Genomic DNA, 22,575 nt, shown 5'->3' on the forward strand with positions numbered 1-22,575 from the left:
AAATCACAAGCAATTGGTGGTAGTATGAAACGAGCTAAAAATAGTGTCAGTCACATCCCACATCTTGTTGATCCTGTTAATAGTTATTATTCGTATAATAATCCAAGTTATACATTTGCTTTTAACAACCCTATATCTAGCAGGTTAGAGTGGATCACATAGGGAGAAATATCAAACTTTTGGATTCAAATGCAGTGTTAAATAAATGCTTATATTGGATACATTTATGATTGGAAACTAGAAGGATCTAATGATAATATAACATGGGTTGAGCTGTATAGGGGATTGGGTTATGATTTTACTACTTCTCAGGATCGTATTACTACTACTTTTCGGCAATATACACTTGAACCTGAAAATCCAGAAATAAGTAATCGTATTTCTGCATTTTTGTTCTCAATGCAGTAGGTCCTTTCCCAGGTATGTCGATGTTTCAGATATATACACTCGATGACCTAGTATAGGTCTGGCGTACTAGCCATGCTGTGATTTTAATGTGATTGTAATCTATTATGTCTACTGATCCTCCATCAATCAGGGCTGCAAAAGAGTTTAATAATTTTATACTAAACCCGAAAACATAGATCAGGGCCCTGAGTGGCCGAATAGTCTAAAGCGCTCTCCGTTACAGATCACTGCCATCTCACTTCTGTCTGTGTGGGTTCGAGTCTTGGATTCGGCTAATGTGGGTATGTGAGAAAGCTTGCCAGTAGCTTCTCATGGGTCGGTGGTTCTTTTATGGGGTTTTCCCGGGTTCTTCCTCCACCATTAATACTGGCCGCCATGTATGGCCTATAGTGTGCTGAAAAATGGCGTTAAACCCTACAACAACAATAACAACAACAACAAAAAGAAAACATAGATCGAAATATCTGATGTTGATCAGCTAGACCTAGACCTACAAAATGTGGAAGAGGCAAGAGCAATAAATATAACTGCTCAAATGAAAAAATTAACTTTACGTTCCCCCAGTTTAACTGAGAACAGCAACATTTTTGCTAGGTTTCAGGAATGAGATGCCCTCAACTGAAATTCACTATCAGAGACTTTGATATAATTAGTAAATACTGTCTTGTAAGCGACTGTGAGTAAAGACAAGTAAAAGTTGAAAAATATTTGATAAATACACTGCTCGAGCTAAATAAAGACTATGATAAATCTAACCTTGTAAAAACTAAATTTCATGGTGGTAAGAAACCAGAGCAAGTGCAACTAAGAAGATCATGATGAGCTTGACAAACTAGCTGAAACAACGAAACACAAGTTTATAACAAATCGTAAGCTCAAGGACACAATTGCTAAATGTCTAGTATTTTGTGTACTTGGTATGGACTATTATGATAAAAAGACGCTGTTAGAAATAGCAGATAACAGTACTGACACTAACCTGCTAACAGCAGCATACAGTATCTAGTTTTGACAGACTCTCCCACCGACAATAAAGAAAAGTATAACGTAAATCACATTAATGCTGCACTAAACTGAGTCTAGAACTGAGTTATAAGATGTTGCCAAACAATATATACTTTATCAAGAGCTTGGCGATATTATAACTGTGAAACGTGGAATTGATGAAGATTATGAAACACACAATAATTCTAAAAAAAACTGCAATAAAAAAACTATACAAAAGAAGCTGGAAAGTTACTGACAGAAAACAAATACAGAAAAATCAAAAAGCTGATTGCTGGGTACCTAAACCTACCTGCCAAAAGGGAAGCTGATATTCTGGTCTTTTAAGTTTTGGAGCAGAATATGCAATTCTGAGGCAACATCTGATACTAAAAAAATTTAAACTGGGTCAGTTATCTTATGTTGCTGGTTATATCAATGAAAAAGAAGATATTTATCATGATGGAGTTAATGATATTACTGAAATATCAACACATTTTGACCCTCCATTTTCATCCCCAGTTTTACCAGATATAAGATATGACAATATCTCATCTGAAGTGTATGATAAGTAGAGAGAGTTTCTTGCCAATCCTGTCAATAAAAAATTTAGTGCTCTGATCAATAAAGTTTCCGCCGAAAACATTTTTACTACAGCTATTGAAATAATTACAGAACCAGTTTCATTATGAGGAAAAAATAAATAATAGACTTCAATCATATTTTATTAGGCTTCCAAAACAAAGATAGAGACGAGCTAATCAAATCCTGAAGGTACTATCATTAAAAAAAACTTTTACTGTATCAGACATGCCAGAAAATATTACAGCAGAATAATAAGCGCACCGAATTATATTCCGATATTAGTAACAACAGCTGGAATTACTACAGCCAGCTGAACCGCAAACCCATTATTGTTCATTGTTTCGGGGATAGTTTTTTTATTTTATTAACAATAAATAAAAAGATCGAGCCAAAATATGAGAACATAAATACTTCATGTGAAATATCAAAAGCGACTTATAATAAAATTCTTAATAAACTTCGAGCTTATGTCAGAGGTGAAAAGTTAATCATGATAGATCTGATACAGGAACTGTGAGTCAAAGACGATTTGCTCATAGATATGACAACAGACTGCAAAATATGAAAAACGATACTCAGTAACTTTTATGTAAAATCGCTGGTGATTTCATTTAAAAAATAAGGATAATAAAAAATTTGTGTGAAATATAAAATATAATGGAAAATATTACTGTGGAAGATAACATGTTAAAATATAATGGAAGATATTACTGTGGAAGATAACATTTTAAAGATGAAAAGAATTCGTTTCTGAGGTAAACAAATGACGATTATGCTTGACAATGAAAAGTACAGTACGTATCTTAAAAACAGAAATAAGATAAAGCTGTCTCTGGTTCGCACAGAAAATTCAGATTATTTTAGTAAACTTAGATGGGTCACAGACTCACATTCTGATGCTGCTGATAATCTTTATAATCCAATATCACAAGACAAATACACAAAATTCACAATCAAGGAAGAATTGAAAGTGTTATCTCAATAAATCCATAGTCTCACATGGAAATTTCATCAAAATGTTAGAACATGGTTCTCTCGTTAGTGGTAAGGTTAATCTGTACTTGTTCTGTCATGATGATGAAAGCTATATAATAGCAAAAGCCGACATTATAAAAATCTCAACAATTGACTGTGTAAAAAGATCACCAGGACTCTCCATTGTGAATCAGGCATTCACAAATGATGTCAAATTTATTCGAGACCATCACTGAAGCGTGTGTATAAATTATCATTTATTTTGTAAAATCCCAGCGAGTTATATTAATAGAGCATTAATAGCTGCCAGACATGCAACATGTGGAAAACTCCAGCAAGTTATTAATAGCAGATTGGAATTTGTGTGAAATATATATAAATTTCAAGTAAAACCCACAGTAGTAGACTATAATGAGCATTTCCAAGCCAAACCCTATTTTATATGACGACTATGATGATTTAAAGATCGGTCCTTGACAGGTAATCAGTAATGAAATAGAGTTTATTGCCTCGACAAAGTTGTTTCTGTATTTGTATATACTAACATGGAGGCCCTGGAAGGGTGTAATCATGCTTTCGTCCAATGCAAAATAGGGTTTTGGCAGAGAAACCTCATTATAGTCTACTACTCCCAGTACAAGATTTTCTGAATAAAAAAAACTAAAAGCAGAAATGTATGAAGTCAACTGGAGAAAATGCAGTATTTTCAGCTTAAATCATTGTGTCTTCCTCTTCCTATAATTTGACAAATCTAACCATTAATGTTTTACTGTTTAAAAGAAAGATAAGTTTCAATATCTAATGTTTTAAAAAAAACATGTATTTACCTGCCTGGAGTTCTCTCCTTGGAGAATCAAATGATTGCTGCAGGAGTCCTGAAAATGCAGAAAAAGGAAAATCTTTTAAACTGGAAAACAATGCAACTGTCTAACAGTACTGGGTACTACCAAGAATTAATATATGGATCCATATTACAGGGTAAATCGGATGAAACAATCACTGCAACCATTCTCATTTCCACCCAAATAACCTGAGAAAGCTAAATCAACTCTTCTAAAATCAAATTCAATCTCCATTAAGCCGTTAAAAGCTTTCGTGTTCAAAGTGCAACGTAAAATAGTCAATGGTCATTTATGTCTGCAATTACATTCCACATGATTAGATTCCCACCAAATATTCTGACATAAAGCTAGAGAAAAAAGAGTGAAATTTAATGCATTTGTAGCCTGATTAGAAGCAAATTGTTATGATTAGAAGGTTTATAAGCCCATTGCCATTTACAGCAAGAAAAGTTTTAGTTCTTTTTTTATTTATGACACCATTTCTTTAGTAACCTATTTTTGAAGCCAAAATATTTGTATGGAATTCAGTTAATGTGCTGAATCAAACTTGTGCAATTTATTATGTATATATTCTATATCTTTTCTCTTGAAGGCTTACTAAACTGACTCCTTTATGTGCATGTTGTGCACGTTATGAATTTTGACTTCTCACTATTCTTTCTCCCCATTTCACCATAAAATTTGAGCATTTCAAGGATCCTAAACATACTGTGAGATGCTACAATATAGAGGACCATTCCAACCAATGAATCTACACATCATGATTCTAACATAAATGGTACAAACTTATGCCATCATTCCTTCTAAAGCTGCATTCCATTCACAAAACCAATTTGTAACTAATTTTATGACCCTTTTTTGTAACACCAATGAAAAATGATGGTCTCTGTACCAAAATTCATCCATTCTCAAATAACCACTTTCTGAATTGCATCACTTAGACAAGACCCAGCAATCTTTTTCTTGAGGAACAATAGCAATACAATACTTTCCTATAAATGCAAGGAGTAAAAAACTAATGACAACAACCTTGAGTTTACTCTGATGTGAATTAATGAGCACTTTGCTGAGTTGGATCAGAGATTTTACTTTCAGCTATGAGATAACAAGTTCATCAAACTTCCCAAAGTACAACCACAGGAACCAAAAGACAAGTTTCAGCATTAATACAGTCATCAAATTAGATTTTTTTTACATACACAGTACCCTTGGGTGCCTGTGTGCAAAACCTAGTGAAAAACTACAGCACATTTAGCATTATAGACTCAACAGCAAGCCCGATGTAAAGAACGAGATGATTGCAATATGCTCATGTTAAGTTTTCTGATGGAATTAAAAATTGCTCAAATCAAATTAACATCTTTTCTGATATTTAAATAACGTTTTAAGTGTTTGCAATCATTGGATTTTAACAAAACAAGACCTACCATTTCCTCCTAAATCTAGCCAACATCTAATGACATCAAAAATAAGAATCACTTCATGTGTATCTAGCCAGAGTTGACATTTTGATAAATTTGCACTGCATTGTCAAGTTAGAGACACAATTTTTTACTTTGACAAATTAAGTTACCGGTACCAAGCCAAGTAGTCCCAAAATGTAAAATGCCTTCCCTGATATTTGTGTGTTTTTTTGTCACTGTCTTTAAATTTGCAAACACGGTGTTCATCATAATTTGCATCATTGTTTGCCTTATTCAGTTTTGTGGGGGCTTCCATTTTCTATACTTTTGGATTCCTGCAGCTTTTTGGATTTGCCAAAGTATGAAAAACCAAACTTAAAATAATAACCTCATGATTCGTACTGATTTTCCATTATGTTCGCTGGTGCAGAACAAAGTATTGCATGTCAGTTTGCATTGTAGTGTTGAAGTCAGTGGCTAATTCAACCTTACAGTACAGGTACCAGTCATACAATATGCGTGACCAGGTTTTTAAGCCAGCCATTAGCGGTAAATAGACTTGTGACTTTGATACTGATGTGGAAGGGTACTTGAATTTAGAGGAAAAATAGTATTGGTTCACACACTTTTCTACACACATTGTGCCAGTCTAACTATCTTATAAACAGCAAAGCATTCCTAAGCTTTGAGTAACATTGCTTGTATGTAATTATGCACATATGTTTGTTGACATTTTACACTTTGCTTAAGAAAAAATTCTGAGACTGCAGAGGAATACTTTCAGTGTCCATGTTCTGTTAAAAGTGGGAGGTTCAACAGACTTTTGGTGAATTTATCTCTTGGGTCCAACTGGGAAAACGACAGGTCCCAGACCTCAGATCACTGCTACTTTCAGGCCCTGAAAGTGTTTAGGTAGCTTCGTTTTGTTCAAGATACTCATCATCCCTTTAACCAATTTTGGCATTCCTGGCTTCTATTGCATTCCTGCCAAATGAAATGTGCGTCATCGAACATGAAAATACATCCACTGCTTGACTGAAAATTTGAATTTATTAGAAAAAAAGTCTTTAGAATAAGTAAAGCCCTACTAAAACAATATGACTTTAATTTGTGGGAAAGTGTTGTTATGGGCTGCCAAATGAGTGCGATATTCCTGAAAATTTTACTTCTAATTTGATATTAACCAACTCAGAACATGCTACACAGCACTGTTGTTTAGGCAGCAATACAGCAACCAAAAAAACAAATATCCGCAGAAGTGCCTTACACTGAAGGAATACAAGCCATGATGCCTATTCTGCTGACATAATACCACTCTAAATTCTGTCCAAAAGTTTCTTGTATTTGCTCCAGTTGAAGAGAAGGAAGCCACTTTAAACAATTTCAGTTGGAAAGTATCACTTAATTTATTCTATTTAATGTTGGGAGATTTTCCATTAAAAAGGCAAACATGCTCATCACCCATTTCTAAAGACGACATCTGTTTGCATGCAGTAAAACTGGTTATCACTGATCTTGTCCTTAAACAGCAAGACATAGGCATGAACCATTGTAACTAGTCACGCTAAACTATCTACTTCATTTTCACACATATACCATGCATACATGTATGCAGAAATCACTAATCAGGTAACAAATATTTAGTATACCATTCCCATGCATATACCCTTCGCAAACCATACCAATCTCATATGAACCGATCATGAGTGCTAAGAGATAGATCACAATGCACAACTCTCTGCTAAACAAATCAATCTAGATATTATACTGAAATCACAAGGTTTCATTAATTTTCTTCAAATTTCTTATTAAATTAGATCCAAATGTTGCTATTGGATTTTAAAGCAATCACGGCACACTAAGCTCCAACAGTGTAAGCAGTGGGAAATGCTGCTAGCAGCAACAATGCTGTTATTCCAGGAGGTTTAACTTGCAAACTGCAGCCTCTTGATATCACATAATACTGATAGGAAAGTGCATGTAAGTCTACAGACAAGCGTCCTCTTATGTCGTTGTTACAAAGAAGCCGTATTTTCTAGAATACAGTCTGTGGGATTAATGGGATGTTAATAAAAATGAGAAAAGAACACAAATTTGGGAGGGGGATATAACGAAAATGTGTAATCCAAATACATATACGCACAAGGCGTAATTTAGTGGAAAAAAGCGTAATGATTATGCCAAAAGCGTAATGGCTGGCATGAATGTATCATATATGTCACTGAAAATAAAGTTTTCAACTTAAACATTTTACCTTAATTACAAATGTTTTCAAATTCCAGTCTCAATTTACTTTCCAGATTCAGAATACTTTTACACAAAGTTTGGCCACTGCTTTGTGTCTTGTCTATTTTAATACCGTTTGGAGGTCAGCACTTCCTGTGTACTTTCGAGTGATTCAACTATCTGGGCACTGTTTATGTCAAAACTAAATGCCCAAAATAAACAAAAATAAAAATATTATAACCAAAATTAAATTTAATTTCTTTTATGAGCATTTTGGAAGAAGAATAAAATTCATATTTTTTTCAAATAATCTGTTCAATTACTATATTGTACACTTATATATATATTGATTACAACCTTTATGTCTTTTAAATAGGAGACAGCACTTAAGTTATCATAATCGAGTTTCATTCATTCCAAAGCTGATTGAAGTGCCCTCCAGACAGTGTTAATATGGACAAAGTTTCCATTAAAAAATTATCAAGATATTTTAAATTGTAAGCTGGGGAAAGTTTTTGGAATGTTTTTTTTACAATGGTGTATGTTATAACTGACTAAATGTGCAAATTATATAAGAAAATGTGCATGTATTCATCATAGGGTCCAATTTTGAACTGTGAGACTTAGCTACCCTGTGTAAACTGGGAGTAGAGGATGGTATACTGTGGTGTCTTTAGGCCGATATTTAGTTAATCAATAAACGTTTTTAAAGTCAAAATATATATATTTAAAGAACCTATTTTTGTGGAAAACTCCAGTACTTGTAAAATTAATGAACACACTGGTATAGCTTCCCCTTTTTTTTTTCATTTACTAACAGAATAGACCAACAATAGGTCTGTTTTTTTTTTTATTCTGACAGTGGAAACCAACATTGTCAGGCCGTGTCAGAAATTCAAGAATGATAAATAACTTTAAAAAAAAATCAAAACTAATTCTATTAATAACAATAATAATAACAAACAGTATGAAAGTATGTACGCATGTATGTATTTATGTATGTATGATATGTAGTATTATTTAGCATATCTTTACACCTCATTACAGTTTTTATATTGTTTTTAAATTTATTGTTCTCTCAATCTCAAATTCACAACATGTCTGTCTGTCTCTCAAAACTGTTCCATGACATCTAGACCTAACTGCAGTTTGGACCCAAGCATTAGTCAGTTCCATGTGATTAGTCCTACAATGTAAGACCAAGTACATGTTTATGTTTTAGTGCTATGTCTTACTCTCCATATAACGGCCTTGTAAAACCTGTTCCAATGTTGGTTGACACTGGAATGAGTAGTCAAAGTTTCAGGAATATCTCACACACTTAGCTGCCAATATCGACACTCTTCCACTAATTTATGTAAAATTAATATACTTACTGTGCCATCTTTATCCTGGCGGAATGAAAATACGACACTAATGCATTTTCATGTTTTGTTGACATACATTTGAATTTGTTGCAATGCGATGGTTGTCGAGATATGCCGAAGTATGTTTTAAGAAGGTTCATGTGGTGGATATGTTTTCTGAATGAAACAAAACGTTGCTTACAGTTCCAATAGGCATAATATATTTGTTATTCATTTTGTGAAAGAATAATATTTCAACTTAACCCGGTTTGGCATCATTGGCTTTAATCGCTTTCCAGAAAACTGAAATGTAGGCCAACAAAACTTGAAAAGAGGTCCATTTATTTTATGAGAATTTAAATTTATTAGAGAAAAGACATCAGGGTAACTAAAGTCTGGCAAAAAAATTACAACTTTACTTTGTAGAAAAGTGTCGTTATTGGTTGCCAGTTGTGTGTGATATTCCTGAAAATTTTACTTTCATTACACTGTTAGTTGACATCAAAACATGCCTCACAGCACCGTTTGGTAAGCTGTAAGACCCATCACCCCCAGAACAAACATACTGGGTAATATGTCTTACATTGTAAGACTACCATGTGATATACTCCTCGCTAGAAGGTTTCAAGTGGTTATTCTTGCCTTAGGGTGATGCTGCTCGCCATACATGCATCAGCAATTTAAAAAATAAAGTCATTAATAGATATATACATAGGTGTTCTGTTCTGACAGAGATTATTAATAAAATGTGAGTGTTCTGAATGATTTAATGCCATAGGTCAAAAGAGTGGTTTTAGTTTCCATCCGCATACTAATGAACATCTGATAAGTCAGAACTGATTGGGAGGTAAACACAGCATAAAACTTCAGTATGGAATACAGCCCGACAATGTTGGTCACTGTTGTGAGAAGAAAAAGCAGAGACATACTGACAGAAGTGCCTGTGTATCCTAAAGTCGTCTGCTTATTTTTCAAGCAGATGGGCCTGTTGAAGGTAGTTCATAAACAAATCTGATGGTAGTTCATAAACAAATCTGAATCACCAATAACATTTATAATCTAAAAACTATTACTGGTTAAACATGTTTGCAGACAGCAGGATGAGGAGATGGGCGTTTATTGGTCTCGAGAATTTCCACGTCTGGTACAGAATTATTCATATACTAAAATTAAAATGCATGTTATTTCACTATTCCAAGTACAGAAACTACAATGTGTCCAACCTTGATAAATAGAATAAGTATTATCACTATACATGTGAGAGGGGTGGGGGGAAAGGACCCACGCGCAAAACAGAACTCAAATGATGTGCCATCTTTTTAGAATTGATTTGCATACTTCCACGTACGCTCACCTTGACAGTACGCTATTTATCTACTGATTGCACTAGTGACTAAAACCAGCGATTGTTAACTAATCAAACAATCTTTGAATTAAAACAGAGTTAACGCCGGTACCCTGCACCACATTATCGCCATATTGAAAGCTGTTACATCTAACAGTAGAAAAAATATTATTCAACTTTTCTGCTTTCTTAAGTGTATATTTCCCATAAACTATATATCACAAACCATAAAATTAATTTTAACTTTATTTAACGTCATTTTAATTTGAATAGATCATATATTAAATTTATAATAATTATTTCATTACTATTATAAATATAGCAGATACTTAAACGTAATAACTGTAACAGCCGACAACATTGGTCACGTGACAATTTAAACTTTACTGATTGCTTGTAATTGACTTCTCGAACAAACGATTCCTGTTTCTTCAGAACAGCTTTTGAATAAGTGTAGGGACCAAGTTACAGAACTTAAAGAAATCGGTTTTTAACAAAATTTCATGCATATCTTGAATAATTTGCTGCAAAAAAAAATAGTTTGAAAGTCTTTCTGAAATGCAAATGGCCCTCTGGAATTTTAATAATAATAGTAATAATAATAAGCAGCAGAGGAGATGAACAGACCTTTTGCTAGAACGTCATTTTTGAAAAAAATAAAGCTTCCCACCAAAACAAAAAAACAACAACAAAAATGCAACATAGGCCGATAACGTCGCAACAAAGCCTCTAACTTACCGAAAGTTTCTCTAATTGGGTAAGTTAGTTTTTTTTTTCTTGTTTTTTTTTTTTTTTTTTTTTGTTACTTTATTTTTTTGTCGTTTGTGTTTTCAAAATGTATTTGTGAGTTCGTTTACCTGTCGGACGTTTCATTGAGGTCGCACCTCCTCTGCTGCTATAAATGTGTGAGTAATTAAATCATCATTATATCAATAATGGAATCTTACACTAGTAGATTAGCTCGAGAAATATTAGAAGCAATCAGAAGATATCTTCATGTTCATGACGCTCTCAAATAAAAACCACAAGAACGTCAAGAATCACAGGTTGAATATGCAGAAGGTACAGAACAATTATTTAAACCTGTTACAAAAGTTACTGAAAGAGTTGAAGAAGCTACTGAAGGTCTTCTTCCAACGTTAAAACAAACTGATATGGATACTAGAAAAATAGCACAAAAAAACTAAGAAAACAAAAAAGATTTTACGAGATCTTACAACTGAAATAGCTACTGCCCAACCTCCCACGTAGATGAAGAAATACTTAAAGGTATTAGTGAAATAATAAAAAAAAAGATCTTGCACCCAAACCTAAAGTAGAAAATAAAAATGTTGAATTTAATAAAAAGTTTAGAGAAAATTTTATTGAACAGCTTAAAAAATATTAAACAAAAAGATTTGCCTGCGGAGACATTTGAAGCTATTTTTGAAAAGACTAAAATTGTAAAACCTAATTATGCTACTGCAAATGATGATAATTTCGTTAAGTGTGTATATCGTATGTATTACGACAAAGGACAAGCCAGAGATAATGATATAAAATATAGAAGTTTTGTTAACGAAATAAAAAGAGTTCATGATAAGACAATGGAACAAATTTCTCAACAAAAACCTTCCCTCACCGCAACCTCCTAAGCAAGAACCTTCATATCAACTTCCTCCACTGCAGCAAAAAATAGAACTACAAAAAAACAAAAATCACAATCTCCTAAATAACCTCCAGAACTAATTAATATTAAAAATAGATTTACAACTAAAGGTATTGAACTAATCCAAAAATTTTTTATAATGATGCAGTAAATATTGCCGCAAGGGGATATGATGAAACAGCAAAATATGCAAAACGTAAATTTCTTGAATCTTGGCACAATGAAGATGATTGGATTAAAGATATACATTTTATACTTAGAAATAGACCTTTCAAGGATGACCGTGATTATCGTGAATCTTTCCGTGATGTAAAAAGACAAAAAGAAGAAGATATACTTGAATCATTATTAACTAAAAAATCCTGTCAAAGAAAAAGATGTTCTTGGTTCATTATTAAACCCATGTACTTCTGAAGAAAAATTTTATGAACTGACACGTCTCCCGGCGCTACTGGAAGTGGTTTTTATACTCAAGGAAGTGGTCTTATTACTTGTCCTGACTGTGTTCTTGCCGACGTTGAACGAGTAGAAATTCTGATCGGACGAAAACTCACAGGAAATAATTATCCAGAAATTATCAATGAAATATCTGATATTTGCCGAAGATTGTTTACAAGCGGTGTTATGGATCATAATGTTTATCATTCTCTCATTTATGAAACTGTCGATGATTATTACAGTGACTGAAAACAATTAATTAATCAACATGTAATTTAAAATTGATTATACACAATGCTCAACGCAGGCCTATAATAGTTAGGGTAGTAAACACACGATTGCCAATGTACAGAGCGATTTACGGAGATGTTGTTCAAGGTTTATTTAAGAAAACAGCTCCAAAAGCATTACAGATTGCAAAACAATTAGGAATGAAAGCTATTGACGCTATTCGCGATAAAGGTATCAGTACTGTTATCATAGTTGACAACGACAACAGATAGCATTCAGAAGTAATGTTAATGGTTTATTTACATGGCATATAACATCACAGCAAGGAGTTTCTGCACCAAGACATATATTTATTGCTTTACAAGATGCTGCATGAGTAAACTCACAAACACATAGCCATATGATATTTTATATATTTAATGTTAGTGAAGTTTCTTTAAGGATAAACGGACATCACGAACCATCTGAAGATATATTGTTAAATTTTGATCTGAATCATGTAGCTCGTGCGTATCATCGTTTAATGACGTTTATGGGACGTGATAGATACCGGTTTGCAAGTATTACAGTTAGATTTACAAATCTGTATCCAATCTATTACTTTTCACTGGAGCATATAGAATTATTCAAACATTCTGTCGTTGATATTCATTTTAAAGCACGCGTGAATCCAGCTGGTGGTGTCAATTATAGAGCAACTGCAGTTATACTCAGCAATGATGCTTGAAGGCACTGGCAGACAAATGAGCGTTATCGATGCTCCGATATAAAATATGTAATTAAATCGCTCACGAAATTTATAATGTTATATCATCATGTTAGTGTCAGTCTGACTCCTGGCCAGATTTAAAAGCTTCAGTAAAGTTCAGCAAAGAACTGCGGACAATTAAATATCACTAAAAAAAAGATCAAATCGCAGGTGGTCAAAATAAACTATCATCGTCAGAATGTCAACTCAAACATTTAAATAGCTCCAAACAATCAAAAACAGGCATTAAGCTCAGTCTTTCTGCTGGTGCGGTTAAAAACTCAATTAAAACAGGTGGTATATATTCACTTCTTGCAGCTATACCAGTGTTAATAGCCGCTGCAGACCCAGCTGTTGAAAAAGAAGCTGCACTTTGTACTGTTGGAACTGCTGCTGGAATGGCATTAAAGAAAGCAACATGACAAGGATTTAACAAAAGGAGAAGGGGTCTAATGCGGAAAAGGTCTGAGACTTCCAGGAAAACTTCATTAATCCGTCTAATGTCAAATTTTGATTTGATGCTGCTAAAAAATTAAAGATTAAAAACTTTAGAGGTGTTTTTATGCGTGATAAATTACCAAAACAACCAAACAATCTTGAAATAGACATTATTGATCTCGATAATAGTTCTGGTCCTGGATCTCACTGGGAGGCATATACGATTAATCCACGTGGAATTATTTATTTCGATTCGTATGGTTTGGCTCCACCAAAAGAATTTTTTAAATTACGTAAACACAATAAAAACTCCAGACTGGTACTCAACATTACCAACACAAACAACAACCTATCTGCCAATATGCGGGCGTGAAGTAATTGATGTACTCGACGTTATATCTTCATCAATATTACCACCTAATAAAGTCGTGCACGAGTATACAAGTAGCCGCTAATCGTTTTAAACAGATCTTAAAGTATAATGATATATATTTACGGAAGATCTTCTCTGAGAAAAACTCAGGGCAAACCTCAAGGCGACTTATCCAAATATGCAACCCTTGGCGAGGTCAAGGATGAACTCGCAAATCTTTTGAGTATTGCAAATGTGGACCAAAATGAAGTCCTTGTTTTACCAGGATAAACAAGGACGATTAAAGACGAGTAATATTCCGTTGACAGATAGTATTCTGCGGGTTCCAGATGCAACAGAAGATAACTTAGTGGTGTTTACCCAAAACGGTAAAATTAAAAAATCAGAGGAATCAATTCTATCAATCATGGGAGAAATTGCTGGACGGATCAGAAGAATTTGGTATATTATATACGGCGATCTCAATATGAGTAAAAATACAATTATTAATGTGAGAGAACTAACATCAGATGATGATGTGGTAACAAAAAGATATGTAGACAGCAATAACAACATGATCAGAACTGAGATCAATCATAGTTTATTAACCACAGGTGATACAATGACTGGTTCTCTCAGTATGACTAATAATAAAATTAATGGTCTCGGAGAACCAGAATCAAGCCAAGACACTGCGAAGAAGAAATATGTCCATGATAGCAACAATCCGATGATGAACTCGTTAATGACAATCATCGATTAAATGGCCACATTTAGATCTGAATACTCTAATCATGTACAAGCGTTTACAAATTTTCTCAGAAACACAAACAGAGCCATTAACGATTCTTTTAAAATCCACCAGATATCGACATTTAACTCTCTGACATGAAAACAATCACCGATCGTGTAGTATACATGGTAACATCTGGATCAGCATTATGGTCACCACTCAATAAATCCATTAAACATCGCGCTGAGGTTACAGGTATATCTAGATTTTCAATACTCGGCACTACAGCACATACAATATCTACTACAATTTCACGATGTTTTGGAGTAACTGGATCCTCTGGATGTATGTTAGTAGTACTAGATCAAAACGACGAAGTAACATTGGTGGCAAACACAAACTATAGATTACTAAATATATATTTCACTTACCTCTGTTCGCTCCAGAATACACTTCCAAACTGACTGGGGACAGCGATTCTGTGCCTCTTATAGTCTAAGCAGGACATGCTAGAATGACGGGGAATTTCCAGAATAACTCAATCACTTTATTTTCTATAACATTCTGGAATGACGGAGGATTTCCAGGATGGCATAGGGGATTTCCAAAATTAACAAGTTACTACGTATTTCTGTTTGGAATTTCCAGACGGGATTTCCAGAATTACTCAATCACGTGATTTTCTAGAACATTTTGGAATAACTTTTTTCCAGAATGTTCTGCGTATACTATAAAAGGCACAAAATCGCTCTCCTCAGTCAGTCTGGAAGTATATTCGACAGTCAACAGAGGTAAGTGAAATATTTTCTTAAACTGTCTTGTGTTAATTAACACGCAGATAGTTAAATTATTATACATTTGTATAATTAGTTTACGATAACACAACAAAATAAAATCTTAATTAGTTGTATAAATATTACGCAGTAATTAACGAGGCAACAACTCCCTTCAACAATAATAAAAATTATCTTTTTTTTAAATTTCTTAGAGAAAGCAAATCTGGAAATATTATCTGCAACATGTTTTACCGAACGCCCTGAATTATCAAAATATTTTCCAGCTGCGTTCATTGATATTGTTTCCTCACCAGTTTTCGTATTTACAGTCTTGACAACATTTGCAATTTTTGTATGTTTTCCGGGTTTTCTCCAAATTTGCTGTTCTGACTTTGTGTGATCGCTCCAAAATTATTTAAAAAATTGTTTTTCTTATCTAAATCAACATGAACGATCACAGGACGCTTCTCGATTAATCCCTTGAAACAATCGTAGACAAACATGTGACTGGAATAATATTTATTTTCCTTAGTATTGATCATGAGATAACCAGTATTAGTGACATTACCAACTGTTTCATAGTCGACATTGTCTGATTACACCATCACGGGATGCTTCATAATTCGTATTGATATGATGTTTTTGCTCCTTTATATAATAATATCATTTGTTTGAATAATGATTTGTCTAAATTTGTCTAAATCATTATTTTTAAATCTATCTAGATAATCTTTGGCATTTCTTATAACTTTGTCATTATTATCAGTGTTATTTTTTATCATACTACCATTTGAGCTCTCTGTATCTTTTACTACCACATTGCATGCACAAGCGAGTTTTTTCTCTAACCCCAACACCACATTTAAAACACGGTTAAGGTCCTAAACTCCCTCTCTATATGCTTTGTAAATGATATCCGCAGAATTCATTTACGCGAGCTTTGTTACAAAGAGATGTAGAGCCTATCATAAGCAATTTGAACGTATTCTTTCTCTGAACCAATATATATATATATATATATATATATATATATATATATATATATATATATATATATATATATATATATATATATATATATATATATATATATATATATATATATATATATATATATATATATATATATATATATATATATATATGTATGTCTTAATTATAATATGGATGAGATATTATCCGCGATTAAAATTACGCCTGAATCTAGATCCGATCTCGATAGAAGAATGCCTGACCGACGAAGACTATCTCTGATTGATCCGACGGATGGCACAACTCATGTGTGGTCAACATTGAAAATAACACGCAACGGTGGAGATGCTACAATGAACGACCAACGAGCAGCGAACATTAATAATTATCTCGATAATCAAATATATTTTTTCAGAGTAAAGTTTATTAAGGACGTAGACCATACTTGGATTATCGGTGACAAACGTGACCCGGTCCTTCATAATGAAAAATCGCCGTATTAAGTAAAAATTCCAAACCAGGAATGTTGACTGGTATTGACAACCCGTATTATGAAAGAGCGGATCCTGTAACTGTGCTTATTTATGGAATTTATCTGCAGATAAACCGAGCATAAATAAACTAAAACAGATGAATTTATCAAGGCTAAACTGTGTAGCCGAACGAGTAATGGAGCATTGTACAAACGCGATACGTGGATATGGTTTAACAGATCAGCGACGTGACAAAATAAACAAATGGACTGAATCAGTCAAATATAAAGAAGCTACAATAAACGATGTTGCTGAATTAGGAAAGAAATTAAAATTCCCAACAATAGTAAGAACAAAAGAGATTTTATACGAATCAAAGTATAAATCGAAAGGAGCTTTGATTGAAGTTATTGATCACAATGCGCATGCGTAGACTAATGCAGTAGCAAGATTTCCATGAAATCGAATTGTTAAATGTTACCAAGGAGATATATTTAATTTTATTAAGGAAATAAGTAGGAATGGTCCTGTATTCGTGTGTCTGTTCGAAAGTTCAGATAATGGAAACTATAATCAGTTTGTACGACCTAATGGAGATATTTATCGTACTGAATCTCTCCAAGAAAAAAATGAAAACTCTTGCATTTAAATATACCCATGATGATACTGAACAATTACTTAGTAGTTGTTTTACCGTTCCGTCAGTAGCTGCTCATTTTGCTAGAGAAAAATAATTCGTCGAAACGAACACGATTGGATTTTCTTAAAGAAATACAAAAGTTGTGTCGAATACGGACACGGTGGATTATGGAATACTAAATACGATTATAGGGATGTTATTTCGGTTGATTTGGTTGCATGTTATCACAGAATTTTCTTGGTATGGGTGAGTGTTCTAAGTATTTTAAGCGATTTGGACATTCAACGCACGGGATGAACAGATTATGGATGAACGGACCATTACCAGATTTTGATTTGACTGGATTCGCTTATATCGAGTCGTTTAAGTTTGCTGAATATCTTCACCCGATTTGTTATGTCTGGTTTGGCAAAGATTTTTCAGAAAAAATATGGGCACCAACAGTATTATTACGGCATATGCTTGATGTAAAAATAATATTATTGTTAAAATTAAGTGATGCAATTATATCATATCGTCCGCAGAAAAAAAATTTTGTTACCACAACAAAAGAAATATTCTGATAATGAAAATCCTGATATACCTGATTTTGAGAATAAAATCGCAAAAGATCTTGGCAGAAAAATAATCGGTAAATTCACACAAGGAGGATCATATGATCATAAAAACATTGTACAAGATTGGTTATGGATGATGCTGAACTAGATTTTATGATAGGTGATAAAACGAATAGAAATACGTTTAAAAAATCGAAGTAATTTTAATTTATCAGACGGAACTTAATTACGTACAAATGTGAGTTATATTGATGGTGAATCATCGCAATTTACTAATTTACGATCTTCAATGCTCGCCCACGTTTCGATAAATCTATTATCAACGATAAATAGTGTTTCTGTGTTTGCTGTCAGAGTCGCTACGGATTCATTTTATGTCAATAAAAAATACAGGATTGCTAGGACAACTACATATCGGCACTAATGCAGGATGGGGTGAATGGAGAATAAATCAAGAAAAGATACGTAATAATTCTGAATCTGTCGACGTTTAAATCAAAAATATTTTTCATCCAAAAAATCAAATATCAAAATTTTCATCTGCATCATCTGTATATGATCTTGTAGTTTATCTCAACGTATTTGATAGTTCTGGTAAAACAACTCGTCTGATTAAATTATTCTTGAACAGTTGTTCAGAAATAGTTGTATTAACACATGCACACAGACTCGCAAGAGAAATGATAGAAAGAAATATTAAATCATGAACTGATCACAAATTCTTTTGATGGAAGAGAGATAAATGGACTCCTGAACGAATGGGAGAGAAATTTTATTCCAATGCTTATTGTTTGGGATGAAATATGTATCAGTTCATTAGAAACGTTAAAATTAATTCTTGATTGGTTATTGACAAAAATTACTGCTGCAATAATGTGTGGTGATCATGGTCAACCACCACCATTTGTTAGATTGTCTCCACATAAATGGCTGAGGAATTTTGTGGATTATTATGAAGTAATACCTGATGATCATAGATCACTTGATCCAGAATTAAGAGAGTTTAAGAAATTATTCAGACTACAACGGAATAAAATTCACCGTGAAATAATGCGTGAAAAAATTTCAGAAACTCCTATTAACAATTTTTGGAATTTATTGAGACCAATTGATTTGATAGTGTCAAGTCGAAAGATAGTTCGTGATACACATCAACAACAATTATTTATGTTACATAAAGAAAAAAATTAAAATCTACCCGTACCTTTGTGTTATCGACCAGCAGATACGCGACGACAAAATATCGACTTTGATATACCAAGCTCGTCAGAAAAATAAAATCTTGTATTAAATGATATTTTTGTTTGTTTCTGTCAATGTTGTTGAGAGCGCGTTAACTGTGGACAAAACTCCATGGACGCTAGGATACGCAATGACGATTCATTCATCACAAGGATTAGCCATCTATGGTACAAATGTTTGGATCGTCGATGATTGTATCGATGGTCAAATTTAGTTTATCTTGCAGTGACTCGAGTCAGAAGAATCTCTAAGCTGCGGAGAATCGTCATAGACTTCACAGAAATTAATAATTAAATGACATTAAAACAAGAGCAGAATAATCATTGTGCGAGCTGCAACACAGTAATTTTGTGACAATATTCAAAACATAATCCAAGACAATTTACCGTAGACAGAATTAATAGTAGTCTTGGTTATACAAGCAAAAATACAATGCTGACCTGTCTTGAATGTAATCGACTCGAGGTGCTAGTTTACAAAAGTGAATGCACTAGTAATGGTGTGTCTTCAGGAATTACTTGTAATTGCTCGCGTACAAATCCAAGTTAAGGAGCAGATGAATGTCGTCTGTAGATTGCAGGTCTACCCGTAGATCTTATCACGCTGGAAATTTTATGTGTCGTAATACTTCAAATAGGATCAGTCGCTCTTTTTTAACACCTTCAAGTTCACCGGGTTCATAAAAATATCTCAGTCACATTACCTAATACTGTTTTTTTTTTTTAAATTCATGTCGTTGTGTTTTCTTTTTAATCGCATTGTTGCCGTCATATTAATGCCTAACATTTCCCTCCAATTTATTGCATAAATATTGATTATCATTAAGACAAGCGACAGTGGTGTACGTGGTAGTTTTAGTTTAACGGATTTTAAGCGGTCAGATATTGTAATGTTAGAAACAAATTCTACCTAGTTCACATCTGATACTGATAAAGATTCTGACCCATAGGAGCTGGAGTCTACATTTGTCATCACTGTTGTTTTGATAAACTATTTCCTTGGTGTAAAACTAAAACGTGCTCTGTAAAGGGCAGTCGTCTTGAGCCCTAGCTTGGGTGAACATTAAAAATTGGCTGGGAATATACTTTGTGTTGGATGTTATTGTTTGCAACTTTTGTACCCCGTAACACGCATTAATGGTTTTCATGGCAGTTGTTCGAGTAATTTCATTATTTAACGCAGCTATCACACTTAGTAATCTTGCAACCCATTTGCGAGATCTTATATCTTTCTGAATTATTTCCTTCGCATATTGATATCCAAATAACCGCTCAGCAGGTGTTCGATTAAATCGTTCAACAGTTTCCTGATCACGATGAATTGTAGTATACATTTGGCTAATTATTGAAGTAATTTTTTTTTTTAAATCGGACTTAATACTGCACCAAGAAATTCTTTACCAGGATCAACCTGTAGCACTTAATACTGCACCAAGAAATTCTTTACCAGGATCAACCTGTAGCAACTGTGGCCATCGCAAGGGTCCTCGTAGATAAATTCGTTCAAATGCAGATACAACTTCAGTTGTTGTTTTAATTGATAGTGGTTCTGCTTCCTTATATCTACTTCCAACGTCAACGACAGACAACACACACACACACACACACACATATATATATATATATATATATATATATATATATATATATATATATATATATATATATATATATATATATATATATATATATATATATATATATATATATATATATATATACAAAATGTAGTTATATGTCCTTTGAGGCTATTTATTGCATATTAATAAGTGGATTTTTTTCTTTTTTAGTTTGCATTTTTCTTCACATTGATTAAATCAATATAATACACACTTATGATTTAAACATGAAAGATGGTTTCAGTGAAGAAAGGAGGATACTAGAAACACTTAGTTTGGGTACACCATTCACACGAACGCTAAGCCATTCACGTACTGGCGCATGGAAATTAATGATGTGGAATAGAAACAAAGCCAAATGACGAACCAGCAAGAGGTAATTAAAATATTTTGATATACTTACAGTTGATCTAAGTCATTATTCTGCTTTAATAACAGTGCTACATATCACAAAACTCTGTTTCCCTTTTGGTCGGTTTGACTTCAAAACTCTCTCTCTCTCTCTCTCTCTCTCTCTCTCTCTCTCTCTCTCTCATCCTGTGGTCGGTTTGACTAAACTACTTTGAGAGAGAGAGAGAGAGAGAGAGAGAGAGAGAGAGAGAGAGAGGTGGGGGGGGGGGTTGGACATTTTCATATTTATTTACTACTTTTTTTTAGAACATTATAATAGCTTTAAGAAACAACAACAACAACAAAACAATAAATACGTCACAGTTAGAAATTTACCGTATAATGTCGATAGGTTTTGCAACTTTGTATCATTAATTATATAAACACTGTAGATACATCTCAAGGGAAGTGCACACATGCCATTACGAAGAACCATATTCTTGTAGTTTACTTGGTGTAAGTTCGATTTCAAGGTTTCATCCAATCCAAAAACGTTTTCTCTCTCACTCTGCGTAGTTTTTTTCTTCCCTTTATTCATGAAAGGGGAAGGGGGAACAGAAAGCGGAAAGGATTGTAATGAAATTATGCACCATATTAAATTCATTTAGAAAACGGGAATTATTAACACTTTTATCGTGATTTTCATGCATCATTAATGATTATTGTGTGGAAATTCATAATTGATCTAGAATCAGTAGCACATGGTTGCGAGAGTGTTTATATGTGCGTATTATTGCGCCATGGGCGGATCACAATTATTGGTATATCAATTTACTTCATACCAAAACGTTAAATGCCATGTTATTTTTAATGTATGTGGTATATATAACTTAATTCTTTAATGAACCCACCTGGTCGCCCGACCCAATGGGAAATAACACCAAACTATAAAACAGGTTTATTATCAATATTGTTATTAATGATCATGACCACTTATTTATGGATTCTGTGCGATCTACATGCACTGTTAATATCTTGAAATACAGTCTATAACCGTGTACAAACATTAGCTATACAATGTCTTGTTTATTGGCAATCACACAACAAAAATGTTTTTAAAATACACAATTATCGCCCTATGATGAAGTTGATGTCAGTGTACATAAAATTTACTGATGAACTCTATGTATGTTGTGATGAAGTTGATGTCAGTGTACATAAAATTTACTGATGAACTCTTATGTATGTTGTATGTGTCAACCGAC

General features: G+C 33.4%; 1 protein-coding gene across 3 annotated transcripts in view; it reads right to left on the minus strand.

Moving 5' to 3' along the window:
* LOC149804499 (poly [ADP-ribose] polymerase tankyrase-like) overlaps nt 1-10,255 on the minus strand; it is a 201,083-nt gene extending 190,828 nt beyond the window's left edge. For all 3 annotated transcript variants that reach the window (XR_016416027.1, XM_089940712.1, XM_089940711.1), the window contains exons 1-2: nt 10,124-10,255; nt 3,780-3,827 (exon numbers count right to left, since the gene is read on the minus strand). The gene's annotated coding sequence lies outside the window, so the exon portion shown is untranslated. The remainder of the gene's footprint in view (nt 1-3,779; nt 3,828-10,123) is intronic.
* Nucleotides 10,256-22,575: the final 12,320 nt, after the last annotated feature.

Source organism: Sinohyriopsis cumingii, chromosome 2 (genome assembly GCF_028554795.1).
Source record: "Sinohyriopsis cumingii isolate HCF-2022 chromosome 2, ASM2855479v2, whole genome shotgun sequence".
Taxonomy (NCBI): domain Eukaryota; kingdom Metazoa; phylum Mollusca; class Bivalvia; order Unionida; family Unionidae; genus Sinohyriopsis; species Sinohyriopsis cumingii.